The 23,486-nt window shown below is 43.5% G+C and overlaps 1 pseudogene; it reads left to right on the top strand.

Moving 5' to 3' along the window:
* Window positions 1-3,736, top strand: part of LOC119359560 — a 33,063-nt pseudogene extending 29,327 nt beyond the window's left edge.
* Window positions 3,737-23,486: the final 19,750 nt, after the last annotated feature.

Genomic DNA, 23,486 nt, shown 5'->3' with positions numbered 1-23,486 from the left:
CCCGGCGCGGGGGAAGATGGATCTATTTCTTTTTTTTAGGGTTTGGAGGAGGAAGACGAGATCCGAAATGGAGGGGGGTATAAATAGGCATAAGTGGAGCTAGGAGAGTCCAAATGAGGTGCGGTTTTCGGCCACGCGATCTTGATCGAACGACCGAGACGATGGAGCAAAGTTTGGTGGGTTTTGGGCCAAATTGGAGGGGTGTTGGGCTGCAACACACACGAGGCCTTTTCGGTCCCTCGGTTAACCGTTGGAGCATCAAACGAAGTCCAAATGATACGAAACTTGACAGGCGGTCTACCGGTAGTAAACCAAGGCCGCATGACAAGTCTCGGTCCAATCCGGAAATGTTTAACCCCCACACACAAGAGGAAGGTAGAAATGACCACCGGAGGAGAACGGATCGCCGGAATGCAAAACGGACAACGGGTAAAATGCTCGGATGCAAGAGACGAACATGTATGCAAATGAAATGTGCATGATGACATGATATGAAATGCATGACACTCAAGCAATGACAACGCAACAACAACAACGAATAACTGCACGACACCTGGCACATCGGTCTCGGGGCGTTACAGTTGGTCACCATGTTGCTGTGATACTTCTGTTTTTCCTTTGTACATTATATATTAGTCAGAAGTTGCGGTTATAGGGCGAGGTAGAAATTTGAAGAAGGAAGCTCTAGATGTACTTCCTCCCTCAATACTTGCGCGAGCTGAAAAATTGACAAGTTCTCGAGTCAGTAAACTAGAGAACCATCACAGTGGTCTGGTTTGCAATTATGCGTTAGAGCTCATAATGTAAGACGGATAGTGGTGCGACTTTTATTTCCACTCCTATAAATATCTCAGTTGGTGGTTACTAATTGGAATGAAATGAATATGAAGCTTATCTGATGAATACACATCACCGTTACTTTTCTGAATTTACTGATTGTCATACTTCTTAGACTATAAGTTGGTGAGGCGCAACACTCTTTTAATTCTTTCTATAATTCTGAAGTTAGTAAAATATATATTATCTTGACTAATGTTAATTTACTATTTGTTTCAGCTCATGTATGCACCAAGGATATGCACAACAGTTTCTGGGCCTGCAGTTTATTCAAGGTTCTCAGATGACCGCTTTCATGCATGCAAGGAGGATGCAAAATTTACCTGGGTCAGAGCACTAGATTTACACCCAACCACTCTTTTGGGAAGTGTTCAACTCTTGCCCTCGTACTTGATGAAGGTGCACCGGTGTCATTTATTCTCAACAGCTTGCCTTTGTCAGGAGAATTAGGGGAATTGGTCATTTCTTCAATGGAATTTTTTGGCCCGTCATCCAAAGTCGTTCCCCTTGTTGACTGCCCAAGTGGTTGTTCAGTGTCATATGAAGTTCTTTTTCGTCTCAATTCTCTTGTTCACATGGGGAAGATAGTTGCCAAGGATGTTAATGCTGATCTGTTTAAAGCTCTTGAAGAAATACCAGCTCATATTTCAAGGAGGATTTTTGAGAAAATGAGCAAGTTAGACTTTACATGCTATGAACCTTTGCAATTCATCCAGCAGGAGGCTCATAGCAGGAAGAGGAGCCATGATGGTTTGCTTTCCAGTAAGACTGAAGGTGAAGGAAAGTTAATGATGTGTTACAGAATTCACATCACTCCATCCAAAATATACTGCTTGGGACCTGAGGAAGAAGTATCAAGTTATGTGGTTAAGCATCACAAACAGTATGCTTCTGACTTTGCTAGAGTTACTTTTGTAGACGAAGACTGGAGTAAGCTTTTTCCAGATGCTATCTCAGCTAGAACTGGACGAGGGTTCTTTTCTCAACCCTTGAAAACTGGCCTATATCATCATATTTTATCCATCCTGAAAGAAGGATTTTCCATTGGTCCAAAGAAGTATGAATTCCTGGCCTTCTCAGCAAGTCAGCTTCGTGGAAGTTCTATTTGGATGTTTGCTTCTAATGACTCCCTGAAGGCCGAGGATATAAGAAGGTGGATGGACAATTTTGAAGATATTCGTTCAGTATCTAAGTGTGCGGCTAGAATGGGCCAGTTGTTCAGCTCCTCCAGACAAACACTTGAAATCCTACCACGGGATGTAGAAGAGATTCCAGATATTGAAGTCACAACTGATGGCAGTAAATACATATTTTCTGATGGTATCGGGAAGATCTCTGAGAGACTTGCTAAAGAAATGGCTTGCCGAATTGGATTAGACTATACTAACCCTCCTTCAGCTTTTCAAATAAGGTATGATGGCTACAAAGGAGTTGTTGCTGTCAACCCTGATTCCTTTCGTAATCTTTCTCTGCGACCTAGTATGAAGAAATTTGAATCAAAGAGCAGGATGTTTAACATTACAAGTACCCGCAAATCCCAACCATGCTATATGAATCGTGAAGTTATCTCTCTCCTTTCAACTTTGGGGATAAGAGATGAGATATTTGAGTCTATGCAACAGAATGATATGCGTGAGTTAGATGAAATGCTGACCAACAGAGAAGTTGTTCTCTCTATTCTGGGGAAAATTGGTAGTGCAGAAACAAAGACAGCATCGAAAATTTTACTGCAAGGCTATGAACCAAGTTTAGAGCCTTACCTGTTGATGATTCTTAAGGCCCATCAGGATAATAGGCTGACTGACATAAGAACTAGATGTAAGATTCATGTTCCAAAAGGCCGTGTTCTTAATGGTTGTTCGGATGAAACAGGTGAATTATAATACGGTCAAGTGTACATCAGAATTACAAAGAACAGCAAAGAGCAGAAGGATAATTGTCAGCCATATTTTGCTGAAGATAATGGAAAAGAGAAAACAGCAGTTGTTGTTGGAAAAGTTGCAGTATCGAGAAATCCTTGTCTCCATCCTAGTGACATCAGAGTACTTGAAGCTATCTATGACCATGGTTTGTACGCTAAGAACCTGGTTGATTGTGTTGTCTTCCCCCAAAGAGGAGAAAGGTAATGTCGTATGTTATACTGAAACTGAAAGACGATCATCTAGAGTTTATATTGCTCTGGCAATGCTTTCAGAGGAGCTCAAATCTCTATTGAAGTGTTTGTCAGCATGTTCGTTTCCATGTCAGATTGATATCCCCTCATGTTACGTACTTACATCTCTACCTATTGATGGACGTTGACAATGCTTGCTTTCTCCTTCAATTAATCTTTGATGTTTAATAGTCCTCGTTCATATAGACTTTAATCTTTGATGTTAATCAGGCCTCATCCAAATGAATGCTCCGGGGGCGATTTGGATGGTGACCTCTATTTTATCACTTGGGATGAGAAACTGATTCCAGAGAAGGTTAATTCACCTATGGACTACACTGCAGCAAGGCCACGCATAATGGATCATGTTGTTACACTTGAGGTATATTCCTCGCTGTTTATTCATTTTAACTTATCATACTAGGTTGTTGCTGCTAATTTTTACCGAAGATTGTTTTATTTGACTAATATCAATTTTTGTACTTGCAATTGTAAATATAATCAAAATATCGGTTTTTTCACGATCTGTAGCATTTCAATAATACTAGAAGAAAATGTGCGCTTCGCCGCACCGTTTTCCATTTTTATGCCATGTTTCCTGTTATAAATCATCAAAGAAGGAATTCTTTAAACAAAACTTCTGATGCAAACAAATCACAGGCTAACATTGTTCATTTTGAACAACTTTTTATTGCTTGCCTATTTGTTCATGGGCTCCCAGAGAACCTGACAAGATATATTAGCTAGGTTTTGAAGTTGACAAAATGGGAAGGAAAAACTGCAGTGTAGGATCTACTCCAGTAGACTGAACAACAAAGCTGACCTCCTGGAAGCATCGATTAAAATAAAGATGATCGTGAATAAGATAGCCAGTAAAGAAACCAAAACATGCAAACAAGTTTGTGACCTGAACCAATTGAGCTTCAGTGAGATGAGTGAAACCAATGGCATTGGCAACCTCCCAATAAATTCTAGTGTAAGGCAGATCATCATTCGCAGTATCAGTAGGAAGTTATCCAAAGTTACGTTTAGTATATGAGCGTATATATAAAAATTCATAAGTGTCACAATACCATCAAATAAACTTACATCTTCAAGCAAGCTTGATTCCTCGAGAGCATTCATCAAAGCATAATCACACAATTCATGAAATATTATTCTTCCAAAATGAAAAAGACAGTGGCTATGTCTTGCACAGGGCACATACTTTCAGACACGCTATGGAAGCATATTAAATAAAAGAAGGGTCATTCCAAAAAGTAGAGATTTTATTATTGCCAATCATATAGACTTTCCGAGACAAATCTTCCCCATGTCAGAGAAGGCACATCCACAAATGAAGATATATTTTTCATATCAACCTGCAAAAACAAATTAATATGCATCTCACAGTAGACTGCTTGCGTATGCGCAACTCACCATTGTAATGGAAGGTGCTGATTACAAATTTAAAGTATAAACACCCAACCAAACTGCCGCCCCGCGGAGCACCGCGAAGTAGAAGCCCTCACACCGGCGTGTCAGCTTCCAGTTACACAATGGCAGTAGCAAAGTGTATCCTGCACCCCATGGCTACCGCCTTGCAGGGACCGTTTCCCCTTATCAGCATAACTGACACATAATTGCATAAATTATAGCAAGAAGCAAGATAAAGAGCTTATCTTTGAAGTTTGATTCATTAATTGGAGAGCACTGCATTATAGGTTGTTGAAGCACACAAAAGGAATAAGGTGTCTGTCACCTAGTCAGAAAACATAATATCCATAACAGGTGTAGTAAGTAGAGTTCTGATGGTGGGAAAGAGGCTGACCCCTATAGTACTTATGTGATTAGTAGATAATCATACCAAACCAATATCACATCTTTCAAGTTTTCTAGTGCTTTACATCCTATTGAACGTGACATATTTGTATAGCTTATCCTATCTTCTCTAGCCTTGTATAGTTGATTCCTAGAGATATGGTAGGATTAGTTTCCTTGTCACGCAAGACATCATGTGTATATATTGTGACCGACTCCCTGGAATACAATTGAGTTGCACCAAATATTCTCTCTACATGGTATCAGTTTTACCGCGATCTTTTCTCGCTTCCGCAACCTGTAGCCGCCGCGCCTTCCTTTAGTCGCTGCCGCCGTGCCAACTCCAAACCCTACCGCCGCCGCCGTCACTGCTTTTCCCGTAGCCACCGCCGCCGCCCACTCCTCCCCAAACCCCTCACGCTGCTGCCACCGCTGCCACCTCTCCCGTAGCCGCCGCCGCAGCTTCCCTTCTTCTCCCTACCGCCGCCACACTCCTCCCCAAACCCTAACAGTCACCGCCGCTCCCATCTATCTTCTGTAGCCGCCGCCGCCGCACCCAAACCCAAACCACCCGACGCCACCATGGCCAAGGCTGACGCATCCGACGCCGGTTCCTTCTCCGGTGCCATGTTCACCTCCGACCGCCTCAACGAACTTCACATCAAAGACCACGTACCGGTCATCCTCGACCTCGACTCGCCGTCCTACAACGCATGGCGCACCTACTTTGCGTTGTTGTTCTGCTCTTACCGTATCATCGAGCATGTTGATGGGAGTGTCGACTTCCGCGACATGAAGGACGACGACGAGTGGCTTGCTGTGGACGCCTACATCGTCAAGTGGCTCTTCCTCACCATCTCCGGCGGCCTCTTCAACATGGTGAACGCCTGTGATCCGTCCGCGCATGCTATGTTGACACGCCTTTGTGATCTCTTCCTCGACAATCAACTCCAGCGCCGCGTCTTTCTTCAAGGGGAGTTCTTCACTATGCAGCAAAACGATCTTTCGATCGATGAGTACTGCACGTGGCTGAAGGTCCTCGCCGATGAACTACGCGACGTTGGCATGACCATCGACGACTCCGTCCTCCTCACCAACCTCCTCCGCGGCCTCCACCCCGACCTTGGCCAGTCCGCCGCCAACCTCTCCCTCGTCACATCGACATACGCGAAGGCGGTCACTTATCTTCGCATGGAGGAAAAGCGTCTCCGTCACACCGCTCGGCAGGCGACCCACGCCGCCCTCCACGTCGGTCTCGCCGCTGGCCACGACGCTCCGCCAACTCCGCCAGCACCACGTGCGCCTCCTCCGACCCCGCCACCCGCGCCCGCGCCCGCCGGTGGACGCAAGCAGAAGGGCCGCGGGGGTTGCGGCCGCAACACCAACTCGGCGCCGCGTCCTCCCGCTGCAACCGCGGCCGCCCCTCCTCCGCCATGGCTCTCGGGGTATAATCCCTGGACGGGGGTTGTGCATGCTTACTCCATGCCGATCCCCCACCCTCCCGCTCCAAGCATCCTCGGGGGGTCGACCCCAAAGCCATAATGTCTCAAAACGAAGAGGCTATAGAGAAACTTTGATTATTTCCTTTGTCTCGAACTTCGTGAAGAACTCCATTCTATCTCTCCAACAAAAAAGTTGGGCTGCGCCCCAGTTGTACACTCCCTTCGTTCGGAGAACCCTTGTTGATTCTGAACTTCGTTCGCAAAGTAAGCGTCCTTTTAATGGGCCAGCCCTTTTTAAGGGTTGTCCGCGCCCCATATTTGATTGGGAGGAGGGAGATGATGACTCTCAACATATCATTGGGGAGGGTGCTGATTAAGTCTAGGCCTGTTGGAGTCTCTTGCCGTTCTAGCTCGCCCCGCCTTCGCTTGTTGGCAGCCCCGTTCTCCACCTCCGGAGTCTCCTTGTCAGCGGCGTTTTCTGATAGAAATGGGAGTACAAGGAATATTTAGTTAAAACAGGGCAATAGAAAAGTGTATTGGCAACTAGAAGTTATTAGGTAGGAATATAGTAAGATAAGGGAATAGTAATTGGTTACTTAAATACTACACAATTCATTTGACATTGCTGGGTAAGTCAACATATGCAGATAGTTGAAAAGAAAACTTACTTCGAACAAAGTATGGATGGATGATTTTGTCGGGGAAGTTAGCATATATCTCAGGACCAGGCCCTTCTATGTGCAGTACAATTTTAGTGCCAGCTTTCAGTACATAAAACTTTGCAATTTCATTCCAAAAGCCAGTGCCAAAATAGGAGTCACCACGTTCATCAAGTCTTACAGTAGCAATGATTGTAAATCCATGGTTTGTGCGCAGTATGACATTCGTGGAGCCTTCAAGTATGTAAAGGGAAAAATTGTGCACTACATAATCTATTGCATAGCGAGGGATGTCCTACAGAAAATGGTGGGGTTGTTAAAGAAAATATGGTAACATGCAAATATGGGCCCAAATTGAAAGAACTGTACAATAGTTGAAATCGAAGGAAAAAACTCTATAATTAAACAGATAGGGTAAACATGATGTCATGGAAATATGAGAATAATCGAATGAACAATACATCATTAATTTGCCTAATATACAAAGAAGAGGGGGGAATCCCCTTTGACGTATATGGTGCATGTGGCACCTTTTATCCAAATGTAGCAATATTTAGAATATGTTCAGGAAAGTAGGCCATGCCAACTGATTTAGGGTGAGATTGAACATACGGCGCACATCCTCAAGTTATCTTGTACGATGAGATGGAATCTCTGGCGGCGGTTGCCAAGTCCTGAAGTATTGGTGCACTGTACATTATATGAATGAAAGAAAACCCTCAAATCAACTCGGATAAAAATGAATTCACAGCGATTTCCACCGGGTGATTAAAGGAGGCAGATGAACTGGGACAAGAGATGAGATAATATCTCGTTAAACAAGTTACCTTGTCGTCCATGAGAAAGAACCCTCAGTACTACAGATTCCCCAACCGAGCGGAGCTGGGTCGACCGCGAGCAGTGTCGAGAAAGTCGATGGCGATAGGCGGTGGCAAGCGGAAGTGGCGAAATACAGTGGGCTTTGCCAGCAGCCTGGCGGCGGCGGCAGGCGTCGAGCTAAGTGTTTACCGCCGCGATAGGCGGTGCCATGGCATAGACGTGTAGGAGCTTCTGTAGGTGTGAATGGGGAACGTACCGGAGGGGCCGAGGTGGGTGGCGGGCGGGGTGAGGGTTTTTGTGACGTGGGGATGGTGATGATTTTCTTTTTTTCTTTTTTGAATTGGGTGGTGAGGGTTTTCTGTCCCACAAAGAATTTTGGGGGCGACGGTTTGCTGGAGCGAACCGTGTGTGATTGACGCAGCAGGCAAAATGATAGTCATTGCACATGGTTCCAATTTTGGGAACCGTGTGTGATTGACGTACTACCTCTGTCCGAGTTTATTGGTCACCCATTGTAATTTTTACCAAAATTTGGAGAAATATTTAACATACTCAGACATAGATAATAAGCGTACACGTACATAAGCATAGTTCAATCATAAGTACATGGTTCAACCGTCATAAAGCATACTCAAGCGTACATAGTTCGGTCCATCCCACATCTCATCTCACATGCAGCCGGCACGATCCTGAAGCTTCTCCAGGTACTCGGCGTACGCGTCGTGCGCCACCCAGCGAGAATACTTCTGCTTGAAGGAGCCAACGGCCCGTCCTCTTGCATGTGCAAGAACACTTAGATACGCGTCATGAACCTTGTGGTTGCAAAATGGGCATCCATAGTCGTCGTTCCATGTCCTAATACGCCTCCTATGCATTCCCGCATAAAGCTCCCTCGGGATTCGCCTCTTGTACCTCCTCTGGGCATCTTCATCCACGCTGTCCACATCGTCAGAAAGCACCTATACATATAGTAAAACAAATTTAGCATCAAATCACTGATTACATGTCGTGAAGTAGGATTAGGAATTTATGGCTATTTATTTATACATATTCAGAGATTATGATTCAATTTTTAAGCACAGTCATCTATGTACAAACCAATCTTGAAGAAAATAATGGCACAAACATATGTAGGTCATTCCAAATCAATTGTCAAGTCCTGGCTAGGAATTATTAGCACGAACACTAACCCTAGTCGGATTACTAGCAGAAATTATTTGCACAGATGAAACAACTAATCACTTATCACCTGTAACATTTAAACAATCAATACACTACACGGATCTAACAAAATTTACTCAGATTTCATGGATTGGGAGAACATAACCACATGATTTCTATTCCAAAAAGGAGGAAGCATGAGTAACCAGAGAAACCCTATGATCTATTTGACAGATAAATGGGTATAGATGACTAACCAGCTATCCGTCGTCGTTGGAGTCGTCGCCAGAGTGGTCGTCGGAGTCATTGCCGGAGTGGTCGTCGGAGTCGTTGTCGGAGTTGGTGTGGAACTCCGCCTCCGGCTGTGGAAGCTCGACAACGTCAGGGTGCAGCGATAACTCGCCGGCGGTGACGACAACCTCTGTCTCCATCTCCACGTCGTGCTCCGGTGCTTTAGCAGCCCCGGCGTCGCCACTCCCTCTGATGGGGCGCTTCGGTGGCATCCTCATACACTGATGGCTTTGAGCACTGAGAGCAGCGTCGCGGTTGCAAGCAGAGAGAAAGGATTGTGTGTGTGTAGCGATGATGGGGGGTGCGGCCGCTCGGTCACACCATTAATATGGAGTAGTGGGAGTTGTGGGGGAGAGGCGGGCGACGGTCAAACCGATGGCTCGCCTCCCGGTGATCCTGCGCACCGGACTGCTGGCATGTCTACCAAAGTTTCACACAGCTACTCGCACGCCTCCTGATACGTCCATTTTGCATCATGCTTTTATATCGATATTAATTGCATTATGGGCTGTTATTACACATTATGTCACAATACTTATGCCTATCCTCTCTTATTTTACAAGGTTTACATAAAGAGGGAGAATGCCGGCAGCTGGGATTCTGGGCTGGAAAAGGAGCAAATATTAGAGACCTATTCTGCACAGCTCCAAAAGTCCTGAAACTTCACGGAAGATGTTTTCCAAATATATAAAAATATTGAGAGCAAGAACTTCACCAGGGGGGCCACACCCTGCGCATGAGGGTGGGGGCGCGCCCTACCCCCTGGGCGCGCCCCCTACCTCATGGGCCCCCTGGTGGCCCTCTGGTGGCCATCTTCTGCTATATGGAGTCTTTCGATGGAAAAAAAATCATAAGCCATCTTCTCGGATGAAACTCCGCCGCCACGAGGCGGAACCTTGGCGGAACCAATCTAGGGCTCTGGCGGAGCTGTTCTGCCGGGGAAACTTCCCTCCCGGAGGGGGAAATCATCGCCATCGTCATCACCAACGCTCCTCTCATCGGGAGAGGGCAATCTCCATCAACATCTTCATCCGCACCATCTCCTCTCAAAACCCTAGTTCATCTCTTGTATCCAATTCTTGTCTCCAAGTCCGGGATTGGTGCTAGTAGGTTGCTAGTAGTGTTAATTACTCCTTATAGTTGATGCTAGTTGGTTTAATTGGTGGAAGATCATATGTTCAGATCCTATATGCATATTAATACCCCTCTGATTATGAACATGTTTATGCTTTGTGAGTAGTTACTTTTGTTCCCGAGGACATGGGAGAAGTCTTGCTATTAGTAGTCATGTGAATTTGGTATTCGTTCGATATTTTGATGAGATGTATGTTGTCTCTCCTCTAGTGGTGTTATGTGAATGTCGACTACATGACACTTCACCATTATTTGGGCCTAGAGGAAGGTATTGGGAAGTAATAAGTAGATGATGGGTTGCTAGAGTGATAGAAGCTTAAACCCTAGTTTATGCGTTGCTTCGTAAGGGGCTAATTTGGATCCATATGTTTCATGCTATGGTTAGGTTTACCTTAATACTTTTGTTGTAGTTGCGGATGCTTGCAATAGAGGTTAATCATAAGTGGGATGCTTGTCCAAGTAAGGGCAGCACCCAAGCACCGGTCCACCCACATACCAAATTATCAAAGTACCGAACGCGAATCATATGAACGTGATGAAAACTAGCTTGACAATATTCCCATGTGTCCTTGGGAGCGCTTTACATCATATAAGAGTTTGTTTAGGCTTGTCCTTTGCTACAAAAAGGATTGGGCCACCTTGCTGCACTTTATTTACTTTTGTTACTTGTTGCTCGTTACAAATTATCCTATCACAAAACTATCTATTACCACTTATTTCAGTACTTGTAGAGAATACCTTGCTGGAAACCGCTTATCATTTCCTTCTGCTCCTCGTTGGGTTCAACACTCTTACTTATCGAAAGGACTACGATAGATCCCCTATACTTGTGGGTCATCAAGACACTTTTCTGGCGCCGTTGCCGGGGAGTGAAGCGCCTTTGGTAGGTGGAATTTGGTAAGGAAAAATTTATATAGTGTGCTGAAATTTACTGTCACTTGTTACTATGGAAAGTAATCCTCTGAGGGGCTTGTTCGGGGTATCTTCACCCCGACCAGTAGAGCAAAGAGTTGCTCCTCAACCTACTCAACCTACTGAAAATGAAAATGAAAATGAAAATGCCTACTTTGAAATTCCTTCGGGTATGATAGAAAAATTGCTAGCTAATCCTTTTTTAGGAGATGGAACAAAACATCCTGATGAGCATCTAATATATGTGGATGAAGTTTGTGGATTATTTAAGCTTGCAGGTGTACCTAGAGATGTTGTTAAGAAGAAGTTCTTCCCTTTATCTTTGAAGGGAGATGCATCGACATGGTATAGGCTATGTGATGATATGGGGTCTTGGAATTACAAACGATTGAAATTGGAATTTCACCAGAAGTTTTATCCTATGCATCTTGTTCATCGTGATCGCAATTACATATATAATTTTTGGCCTCGCGAAGGAGAAAGCATCGCTCAAGCTTGGGGGAGGCTTAAGTCAATGTTATATTCATGCCCCAATCATGAGCTCTCAAGAGAAATGATTATTCAAAAATTTTATGCTCGGCTTTCTGATAACAATCGCACCATGCTTGATACTTCTTGTGTTGGCTCTTTTATGATGAAGACTATTGAATTCAAATGGAATTTATTGGAAATAATTAAACGCAACTCTGAAGATTGGGACCTCGACAATGGTAAGGAGTTAGGTATGACACCTAGTTTTGATTGTGTCAAATATTTTATGGATACCGATATTTTTCGTAAATTTAGCACTAAATATGGACTTGACTCTGAGATAGTAGCTTCTTTCTGTGAATCCTTTGCTACTTATGTTGATCTCCCCAAGGAGAAGTGGTTTAAATATCATCCTCCCATAGAAGTAAAAGTATTTGCACCTATTAAAGTTGAAGAAAAGATTGTCACTTATAATGATCCTATTGTTCCTACTTCTTATGTTGAGAAACCACCTTTTCCTGTTAGGATAAAGGATCATGCTAAAGCTTCAATTGTGGTTCGTAAAAGCAATATTAAAACATATACACCTCCTGAGCAAGTTAAAGTTGAACCTAATATTGCTATTGTTAAAGATCTCTTGTCTGATAATATTGATGGGCATGTTATTTATTTCTGTGATGAAACTGCTAGAATTGCTAAACCCTGTGATAAAGATAAACCTAGACCTGTGGTAGGCATGCCCGTTATTTCTGTTAAATAGGATATCATTGTTATCATGGCTTATGTGATATGGGTGCTAGTGCTAGTGCAATACCTTATTCCTTATACAAAGAAGTTATGCATGATATTGCACCTGCTGAGATGAAAGATATTGATGCCATAATTAAACCTGCCAATAGAGATACTTTTCACCAATGGGAATTGTTAGGGATGTTGAAGTCTTGTGTGGGAAAACTAAATATCCTGCTGATTTTCTTGTTCTTGGTTCCCCACAAGATAGCTTTTGTCCCATTATATTTGGTAGACCCTTCTTAAATAATGTTAATGCTACCATAGGTTGCAAAAGGGATGTTGTTACTATCGGTTTAGATGATATGACTCATGAATTTAATTTCTCTAAATTTAGTAGACAACACCGTGAAGAAGAATTACCTAGTAAGGATGAAATTATTGGTCTTGCTTCTATTGCCTTACCTCCTAGTGATCCTTTAGAACAATACTTGCTAGACCATGAAAATGACATGTTTATGAATGAAAGAAGGGAATTAGATGAAGTATTCTTTAAACAGGAACCTATTCTGAAACACAATTTGCCTGTTCAAATCTTAGGGGATCCTCCTCCACCCAAGGGTGATCCCGTGTTTGAGCTTAAACCATTGCCTGATACTCTTAAATATGCTTATCTTGATGAGAAAAAGATATATTCTGTTATTATTAGTGCTAACCTTTCAGAGCATGAGGAAGAGAGATTATTGAAAACTCTGAAGAAGCACCGTGCTGCTATTGTTGGGGAACGTAGCAGAAATTCAAAATTTTCCTACGTGTCACCAAGATCTATCTATGGAGAAACCAGCAACGAGGGGAAGGAGAGTGCATCTACATACCCTTGTAGATCGCTAAGCGGAAGTGTTCAAGTGAACGGGGTTGATGGAGTCGTACTCATCGTGATCCAAATCACCGAAGATCCTAGTGCCGAACGGACGGCACCTCCGCGTTCAACACACGTACAGCCCGATGACGACTCCCATGCCTTGATCCAGCAAGGAGAGAGGGGGAGGTTGAGGAAGACTCCATCCAGCACCAGCACAATGGCGTGGTGGTGATGGAGGAGCGTGGCAATCCTGCAGGGCTTCGCCAAGCACCACGGGAGAAGAGAAGGACTTGGGAGAGGGGAAGGGCTGCACCAAAGGCAAAGCAAAGAAGTCCTCCATCTCCCCCACTATATATAGGGGGGCCAAGGGGGGCGGCCCTAGGAGATCCAATCTCCTAGGGGGGCGGCGGCCAAGGGAGGATTCCCTCCCCCCCAAGGCACCTAGGGGGTGCCTTCCCCTTGTGGGACTCTTCCCTTCTTGAAACCCTAGGCGCATGGGCCTCTTGGGGCTGGTGCCCTTGGCCCATGTAGGCCAAGGAGCACCCCTACAGCCCATGTGGCCCTCCGGGGCTTGTGGCCCCACTTGGTGGACCCCCGGGACCCTCCCGGTGGTCCCGGTACGTTACCGATAAACCCCGAAACTTTTCCGGTGACCAAAACAGGACTTCCCATATATAAATCTTTACCTCCGGACCATTCCGAAACTCCTCGTGATGTCCGGGATCTCATCCGGGACTCCGAACAACATTCGGTAACCACATACAAACTTCCTTTATAACCCTAGCGTCATCGAACCTTAAGTGTGTAGACCCTACGGGTTCAGGAGACATGCAGACATGACCGAGACGTTCTCCGGTCAATAACCAACAGCGGGATCTGGATACCCATGTTGGCTCCCACATGTTCCACAATGATCTCATTGGATGAACCACGATGTCGAGGATTCGATCAATCCCGTATACAATTCCCTTTGTCTATCGGTATGATACTTGCCCGAGATTCGATCGTCGGTATCCTGATACCTTGTTCAATCTCGTTACCGGCAAGTCTCTTTACTCGTTCCGTAACACATCATCCCGTGATCAACTCCTTGATCACATTGTGCACATTATGATGATGTCCTACCGAGTGGGCCCAGAGATACCTCTCCGTCACACGGAGTGACAAATCCCAGTCTCGATTCGTGCCAACCCAACAGACACTTTCGGAGATACCCGTAGTGCACCTTTATAGTCACCCAGTTACGTTGTGACGTTTGGCACACCCAAACCACTCCTACGGTATCTGGGAGTTGCACAATCTCATGGTCTAAGGAAATGATACTTGACACTAGGAAAGCTTTAGCATACGAACTACACGATCTAGTGCTATGCTTAGGATTGGGTCTTGTCCATCACATCATTATCCTAATGATGTGATCCCGTTATCAACGACATCCAATGTCCATGGTTAGGAAACAGTAACCATCTATTGATCAACGAGCTAGTCAACTAGAGGCTTACTAGGGACATGGTGTTGTCTATGTATCCACACATGTATCTGAGTTTCCTATCAATACAATTCTAGCATGGATAATAAATGATTATCATGAACAAGGAAATATAATAATAATAACTAATTTATTATTGCCTCTAGGGCATATTTCCAACAGTCTCCCACTTGCACTAGAGTCAGTAATCTAGTTCACATCGCCATGTGATTAACACTCACAGGTCACATCGCCATGTGACCAACATCCAAAGAGTTTACTAGTGTCACTAAACTAGTTCACATCATCATGTGATTAAGACTCAATGAGTTTTGGCTTTGATCATGTTTTGCTTGTGAGAGAGGTTTTAGTCAACGGATCTGAACCTTTTAGATCCGTGTGTGCTTTACAAATCTCTATGTCATCTCCTAGATGCAGCTACTACGTTCTATTTGGAGCTATTCCAAATAACTGTTCTACTATACGAATCCAGTTTACTACTCAGAATAATCTGGATTAGTGTCAAAGTTTGCATCGGCGTAACCCTTTACGACGAACTCTTTTACCACCTCCATAATCGAGAAAATTCCTTAGTCCACTAGTTACTAAGGATAACTTTGACCACTGTCCTGTGATCCATTCTTGGATCACTCTTGTACCCCTTGACTGACTCATGGCAAGGCACACTTCAGGTGCGGTACACAACATAGCATACTGTAGAGCCTATGTCTTAAGCATAGGGGACGACCTTCGTCCTTTCTCTCTATTCTGCTGTGGTCGAGCTTTAAGTCTTAACTTCATACCTTACAACTCAGGCAAGAACTCCTTCTTTGACTGATCCATCTTGAACACCTTCAAGATCACGTCAAGGTATGTGCTCATTTGAAAGTACCATTAAGCGTTTTGATCTATTCTTATAGATCTTGATGCTCAATGTTCAAGTAGCTTAATCCAGGCTTTCCATTGAAAAACACTTTCCAAATAACCCTATATGCTTTCCAAAAATTCTACGTCATTTCTGATCAACAATATGTCAACAACATATACTTATCAGAAATTCTATAGTGCTCCCACTCACTTCTTTGGAAATACAAGTTTCTCATAAACTTTGTATACACCCAAAATCTTTGATCATCATCAAAGCATACATTCCAACTCCGAGATGCTTACTCCAGTCCTTAGAAGGATTGCTGGAGCTTTGCATACTTATTAGCATCTTTCAGGATTGACAAAACCTTCCGGTTGTATCACATACAACCTTTCCTCAAAAATCATCGAGGAAACAATGTTTTGACATCCTATCTGCAAGATTTCATAAATAGTGCAGTAATCGCTAATATAATTCCAACAGACTCTTAGCATCGCTACGAGTGAGAAAGTCTCATCGTAGTCAACTCCTTGAACTTGTCGGAAAACATCTTAACGACAAGTCGAGCTTTCTTAATGGTGACATTTACCATCATTGTCCGTCTTCCTTTTAAAATCCATCTGTACTCAACAGCCTTACGACCATCGAGCCATTCTGCCAAAGTCTACACTTTGTTTTCATACATGGATCCTCTCTCGGATTTTATGGCCTTGAGCCATTTATCGGAATCCGGGCCCACCATCGCTTCTCCATAGTTCGTAGGTTCATTGTCGTCTAGCAACATGACTTCCAAGACAGGATTACGTACCACTCTGAAGTAGTACGCATCCTTGTCATCCCACGAGGTTTGGTAGTGACTTGATCTGAAGTTTCATGATCACTATCATAAGCTTCCACTTCAATTGGTGTAGGTGCCACATGAACAACTCCCTGTGCCCTGTCACACACTAGTTGAAGAGACGGTTCAATAACCTCATCAAGTCTCCACCATCCTCCCACTCAATTCTTTCGAGAGAAACTTTTCCTCGAGAAAGGACCCGATTCTAGAAATAATCCCTTATTGCTTTCGGATCTGAGACAGGAGGTATACCCAACTGTTTTGGGTGTCCTATGAAGATGCATTTATCCGCTTTGGGTTCGAGCTTATCAGCCTGAAACTTTTTCACATAAGCGTCGCAGCCCCAAACCTTTTAAGGAATGACAGCTTAGGTTTCTCTAAACCATAGTTCATACGGTGTCATCTCATCGGAATTACGTGGTGCCCTATTTAAAGTGAATGTGGTTGTCTCTAATGCCTAACCCATAAACTATCGTGGTAATTCGATAAGAGACATCATGGTATGCATCATATCCAATAGGGTGCAGTTATGATGTTCGGACACACCATCACACTATGGTGTTCCAGGCTGTATTAGTTGTGAAACAATTTCCACAATGTCTTAATTCTGTGCCAAACTCGTAATTCAGATATTCATCTCTATGATCATATCATAGATATTTTATCCTCTTGTCACGACGATCTTTCAACTTCACCCTGAAATTACTTGAACCTTTCAATAATTCAGACTCGTGATTCATCAAGTAAATATACTCAACATCTACTCAAATCATCTGTGAAGTAAGAACATAACGATATCCACTACACGCCTCATCACTCATTGGACTGCACACATCAAAATGTATTACTTCCAGCAAGTTGCTTTCTGGTTCCATTTTACTGAACCCGAGGCTTTCAGTCATCTTGCCCATGTGGTATGATTTGCATGTCTCAAGTGATTCAAAAAATCAAGTGAGTCCAAACGGTCCATTTGCATGGAGTTTCTTCATGCATAAACACCAATAGACATGATTCGCATGTCTCAAACTTTTCAAAAATGAGTGAGCCCAAAGATCCATCAACATGGAGCTTCTTCATGCGTTTTATACCGATATGACTTACGCGGCAGTGCCACAAGTAGGTGGTACTATCATTACTATCTTTTGGCATGAACATGTGTATCACTACGATCGAGATTCAATGAACCATTCATTTTAGGCGTAAGACCATTGAAGGTATTATTCAAATAAACAGAGTAACGATTATTCTCCTTAAATGAATAACCGTATTGCGATAGTCATAATCCAATCATGTCTATGCTCAACGCAAACATCAAATAACCATTATTTAGGTTTAACACCAATCTCGATGGTAGAGGGAGCGTGCGATGCTTGATCATATCAACATTGGAAACACTTCCAACACATATCGTCAGCTCACCTTTAGCTAGTCTCCGTTTATTTCGTAGCTTTTATTTTGAGTTACTAACACTTAGCAGCCGAACCGATATCTAATACCCTGGTGCTACTAGGAGTACTAGTAAAGTACACATTAACATAATGTATATCCAATATACTTCTATCGACCTTGCCAGCCTTCTCATCTACCAAGTATCTAGGGTAATTCTGCTCCAGTGGCTGTTCCCCTTATTACAGAAGCACTTAGTCTCGGGTTTGGGTTCAACCTTGGGTTTCTTCACCAGAGCAGCAACTGATTTGCCGTTCCATGAAGCATCCCCTTTTGCCCTTGCCCTTCTTGAAACTAGTGGTTTCACTAACCATCAACAATTGATGCTCCTTCTTGATTTCTACTTTTGTGTTGTCAAACATCGCGAATATCTCAAGGATCATCATATATGCCCCTGATATATTATAGTTCATCATGAAGCTCTAGCAGCTTGGTGGTAATGACTTCGGAGAAACATCACTGTCTCATCTGGAAGATCAACTCCCACTCCATTCAAATGATTGTTGTACTCAGACAATCTGAGCACAAGCTCAACAATTGAGCTTTTCTCCCTTAGTTTGTAGGCTAAGAAAATCGTCGGAGGTCTTATACCTCTTGACGTGGGCACGAGGCTGAAATCCCAATTTCAGCCCTCGAAACATCTCATATGTTTCGCGATGTTTCAAAACGTATTTGGTGCCTCAACTCTAAACCGTTTAACTGAACTATCACGTAGTTATCAAAAATGTGTATGTCAGATGTTCGCAACATCCACAGACGACGTTCGAGGTTCAGCACACTGAGCGGTGCGTTAAGGACATTAGCCTTCTATGAAGCAATGAGGGCAATCCTCAGTTTACGGACCTAGTCCGCATAATTGCTACTATCAACTTTCAACTAAATTTTCTCTAGGAACATAACTAAACAGTAGAACTGAAGCGCGAGCTACGACATAATTTGCGAAGACCTTTTGACTATGTTCAGGATAAACAAGTTCATCTTATGAACTCCCACTCAGATAGACATCCCTCTAGTCATCTAAGTGATTACATGATCCGAGTCAACTAGGCCGTGTCCGATCATCACGTGAGACGGACTAGTCAACATCGGTGAACATCTTCATGTTGATCGTATCTTCTATACGACTCATGCTCGACCTTTCGGTCTTCTGTGTTCCGAGACCATGTCTGTACATGCTAGGCTCGTCAAGTCAACCTAAGTGTTTGCATGTGTAAATCTGTCTTACACCCGTTGTATGTGAATGTTAGAATCTATCACACTAGATCATCACGTGGTGCTTCGAAACAACGAACTGTCGCAACGGTGCACAGTTAGGGGGAACACCTTCTTGAAATTATTATGAGGGATCATCTTATTTACTACCGTCGTTCTAAGTAAACAAGATGCAAAAACATGATAAACATCACATGTAATCAAATAATAAAGACATGATATGGCCAATATCATATAGCTCCTTTGATCTCCATCTTGGGGCTCCATGATCATCTTGTCACCGGCATGACACCATGATCTCCATCATCATGATCTCCATCGTCGTGTCTTCATGAAGTTGTCATGTCATCTATTACTTCTACTACTACAGCTAACGGTTAGCAATAAAAGTAAAGTAATTACATGACGTTAATGTTGACACGCAGGTCATAAATAAATAAAGACAACTCCTATGGCTCCTGCCGGTTGTCATATTCATCGACATGCAAGTCGTGATTCCTATTACAAGAACATGATCATCTCATACATCACATATATCATTCATCACATCCTTTGGCCATATCACATCACATAGCATACCCTGCAAAAACAAGTTAGACGTCCTCTAATTGTTGTTTGCATGTTTTACGTGGCTGCTATGGGTTTCTAGCAAGAACGTTTCTTACCTACGCAAAGACCACAACGTGATATGCCAATTGCTATTTACCCTTCATAAGGACCCTTTTCATCGAATCCGATCCGACTAAAGTGGGAGAGACAGGCACCCGCTAGCCACCTTATGCAACTAGTGCATGTCAGTCGGTGGAACCAGTCTCACGTAAGAGTACGTGTAAGTTCGGTCCGGGCCGCTTCATCCCACGATGCCGCCGAATCAAGATTGGACTAGTAACGGTAAGCATATTGAACAAAATCAACACCCACAACTACTTTGTGTTCTACTCGTGCATAGAATCTACGCAATAGACCTAGCTCATGATGCCACTGTTGGGGAACGTAGCAGAAATTCAAAATTTTCCTACGTGTCACCAAGATCTATTTATGGAGAAACCAGCAACGAGGGGAAGGAGAGTGCATCTACATACCCTTGTAGATCGCTAAGCGGAAGCGTTCGAGTGAACGGGGTTGATGGGGTCGTACTCGTCGTGATCCAAATCACTGAAGATCCTAGTGCCGAACGGACGGCACCTCCGCGTTCAACACACATACAGCCCGATGACGTCTCCCATGCCTTGATCCAGCAAGGAGAGAGGGAGAGGTTGAGGAAGACTCCATCCAGCAGCAGCACAACGGTGTGGTGGTGGAGGAGGAGCATGGCAATCCTGCAGGGCTTCGCCAAGCACCACGGGAGAGGAGAAGGACTTGGGAGAGTGGAAGGGCTGCACCAAAGGCAAAGGTAAGAAGTCCTCCATCTCCCCCACTATATATAGGGGGGCCAAGGGGGGGGGCGCCGGCCCTAGGAGATCCAATCTCCTAGGGGGGCGGCGGCCAAGGGAGGATTCCCTCCCCCCCAAGGCACCTAGGGGGTGCCTTCCCCTTGTGGGACTCTTCCCTTCTTGAAACCCTAGGCGCATGGGCCTCTTGGGGCTGGTGCCCTTGGCCCATGTAGGCCAAGGAGCACCCCCTACAGCCCATGTGGCCCTCCGGGGCTTGTGGCCCCACTTGGTGGACCCCCGGGACCCTCCCGGTGGTCCCGGTACGTTACCGATAAACCCCGAAACTTTTTCGGTGACCAAAACAGGACTTCCCATATATAAATCTTTACCTCCGGACCATTCCAAAACTCCTCGTGACGTCCGAGATCTCATCCGGGACTCCGAACAACATTCGGTAACCACATACAAACTTCCTTTATAACCCTAGCGTCATCGAACCTTAAGTGTGTAGACCCTACGGGTTCGGGAGACATGCAGACATGACCGAGACGTTCTCCGGTCAATAACCAACAGCGAGATCTGGATACCCATGTTGGCTCCCACATGTTCCACGATGATCTCATCGGATGAACCACGATGTCAAGGATTCGATCAATCCCGTATACAATTCCCTTTGTCTATCGGTACGATACTTGCCCGAGATTCGATCGTCGGTATCCCGATACCTTGTTCAATATCGTTACCGGCAAGTCTCTTTACTCGTTCCGTAACACATCATCCCATGATGAACTCCTTGATCACATTGTGCACATTATGATGATGTCCTACCGAGTGGGCCTAGAGATACCTCTCCGTCACACGGAGTGACAAATCCCAGTCTCGATTCGTGCCAACCCAACAGACACTTTCGGAGATACCCGTAGTGCACCTTTATAGTCACCCAGTTACGTTGTGACGTTTGGCACACCCAAAGCACTCCTACGGTATCCGGGAGTTGCACAATCTCATGGTCTAAGGAAATGATACTTGACATTAGGAAAGCTTTAGCATACGAACTACACGATCTAGTGCTATGCTTAGGATTGGGTCTTGTCCATCACATCATTCTCCTAATGATGTGATCCCGTTATCAACGACATCCAATGTCCATGGTTAGGAAACCTGAACCATCTATTGATCAACGAGCTAGTCAGCTAGAGGCTTACTAGGGACATGGTGTTGTCTATGTATCCACACATGTATCTGAGTTTCCTATCAATACAATTCTACCATGGATAATAAACGATTATCATGAACAAGGAAATATAATAATAATAACTAATTTATTATTACCTCTAGGGCATATTTCCAACAGCTATTGGGTATACTCTTGATGATCTTAAGGGCATTAGTCCCACTCTATGTCAACATAAAATTAATTTGGAAGAAGATGCTAAACCAGTCCGTGATCATCAATGCCGGCTGAATCCTAAAATGAAAGAAGTGGTAAGAAAGGAAATACTAAAGCTCCTTGAGGCAGGTATAATCTATCCCGTTGCTGATAGTCAGTGGGTAAGTCCTGTCCATTGTGTCCCTAAGAAGGGAGGCATTACTGTTGTTCCTAATGATAGAGATGAATTGATCCCTCAAAGAATTATTACAGGTTATAGGATGGTAATTAATTTCCGCAAATTAAATAAGGCTACTAAAAAGGATCATTACCCCTTACCTTTTTATCGATCAAATGCTAGAAAGATTATCCAAACATACACATTTTTGCTTTCTAGATGGTTATTCTGGTTTCTCTCAAATACCTATGTCAGCCAAAGATCAATCAAAGACTACTTTTACATGTCCTTTTGGTACTTTTGCTTATAGATGTATGCCTTTTGGTTTATGTAATGCACCTGCTACCTTTCAAAGATGCATGATGGCTATATTCTCTGACTTTTGTGAAAAGATTTGTGAGGTTTTCATGGACAACTTTTCCGTCTATGGATCTTCTTTTGATGATTGCTTGAGCAACCTTGATCGAGTTTTGCAGAGATGTGAAGAAACTAATCTTGTCTTGAATTGGGAAAAGTGCCACTTTATGGTTAATGAAGGTATTGTCTTGGGGCATAAAGTTTCTGAAAGAGGTATTGAAGTTGATAAAGCCAAAGTTGACGCTATTCAAAAGATGCCATGTCCCAAGGACATCAAAGGTATAAGAAGTTTCCTTGGTCATGCCAGTTTTTATAGGAGGTTCATTAAGGACTTCTCAAAGATTTATCGGCCTCTGACTAATTTATTACACACAGATATTCCATTTGTTTTCGATGATGATTGTGTAGAAGCATTTGAAATACTTAAGAAAGCATTGATCTCTGCACCCATTGTTCAGCCACCTGATTGGAATTTACCCTTTGAAATTATGTGTGATGCTAGTGATTACGCTGTAGGAGTTGTTCTAGGACGAAGAGTTGATAAGAAATTAAATGTTATTCAATATGCTAGTAAAACCCTAGACAATGCTCAAAGAAATTATGCTACTACTGAAAAGGAATTTTTAGCGGTTGTATTTGCTTGTGATAAGTTCAGACCTTACATTGTTGATTCTAAAGTAACTATTCACACTGATCATGCTACTATTAAATATCTTATGGAAAAAAAAGATGCTAAACCTAGACTTATTAGATGGGTTCTCTGAAGGAAATATACCCTAGAGGCAATAATAAAGTTATTATTTATTTCCTTATATCATGATAATTGTTTATTATTCATGTTAGAATTGTATTAACCGGAAACATAATACATGTGTGAATACATAGACAAACAGAGTGTCACTAGTATGCCTCTACTTGACTAGCTCGTTAATCAAAGATGGTTATGTTTCCTAACCATGGACAAAGAGTTGTTATTTGATTAACGAGGTCACATCATTAGTTGAATGATCTGATTGACATGACCCATTCCATTAGCTTAGCACCCGATCGTTTAGTATGTTGCTATTGCTTTCTTCATGACTTATACATGTTCCTATGACTATGAGAT

This window comes from Triticum dicoccoides, chromosome 2A (assembly GCF_002162155.2).
Source record: "Triticum dicoccoides isolate Atlit2015 ecotype Zavitan chromosome 2A, WEW_v2.0, whole genome shotgun sequence".
Classification (NCBI taxonomy): Eukaryota; Viridiplantae; Streptophyta; class Magnoliopsida; order Poales; family Poaceae; genus Triticum; species Triticum dicoccoides.
The sequence above is the reverse complement of the archived record's forward strand: the minus strand, read 5'-3'. Positions and strand labels throughout refer to the sequence as shown.